The sequence below is a fragment of the Podarcis raffonei genome, chromosome 14, assembly GCF_027172205.1.
Source record: "Podarcis raffonei isolate rPodRaf1 chromosome 14, rPodRaf1.pri, whole genome shotgun sequence".
Lineage (NCBI taxonomy): Eukaryota > Metazoa > Chordata > Lepidosauria > Squamata > Lacertidae > Podarcis > Podarcis raffonei.
This window is the reverse complement of record NC_070615.1, coordinates 32,482,649-32,483,309: the sequence shown is the minus strand read 5'-3', so window position 1 is coordinate 32,483,309 and position 661 is coordinate 32,482,649. Positions and strand designations below refer to the sequence as shown.

Sequence of the window (661 nt, the reverse complement as noted above, 5' to 3'; positions counted from 1 at the left end):
CTGTTAGCCACTTCATTAACTTTGTCTTTAAGGTAACACAAGCTCTTCCTTGTTTTGGCTGCAAAAGACTAACCGGCCTACCACTCTGGAAATTCATTAATTTTGATAGGCAACACACAAGGAAGGTAACTGATTTATGAATATCTGTTGATAGATGAGATATGCATGACTATTGTGTGCCATGAGATAACACAAAAATATACGTATATATACTTACCTGGCAGGGGAGACACCTTGATCATGAAGGAGGTTTTCCCAGGGTGAGGCTCATCCATTGCACTGCGGGTGTGCTGACCCCTGCGATTTCCCCAAATGCGGGAAACTCGACTGCATAATTTGTGGTAGTGGGGGACTGCATTCGCGCTTTCCCCTGTATATTTCTGCATCATTGGAAGACAAGATGGACCTTGTGCAAAATAAGCCAATTGCAGTGGAATGGAAAGTATCAGATGAAAGTATGAATGAATGTCAGAGCGGACTGAGACATGTTTGTACATCCCTATCTCGAGGTTATATTCACCATGGACATTCTGATTATAGGTTTCCTACTGCTTCATGGCAATATCATTGAAAGCTCACATCTTCCGTTGGGGCCCATCACATTGTGTTTCCTTATTAGTAATTGTCATCGATGTAGATGAAATTCACAGCAATGGCCTTA

The 661-nt window shown here is 42.1% G+C and overlaps 1 non-coding gene across 1 annotated transcript; it reads left to right on the top strand.

The window, feature by feature from the left end:
• Positions 1-209: 209 nt before the first annotated feature.
• On the top strand, positions 210-373 carry LOC128402226 (U1 spliceosomal RNA). The gene has a single exon (XR_008327626.1). It is a non-coding gene; the product is annotated as a U1 spliceosomal RNA (small nuclear RNA).
• The last annotated feature ends 288 nt before the right edge of the window (positions 374-661 follow it).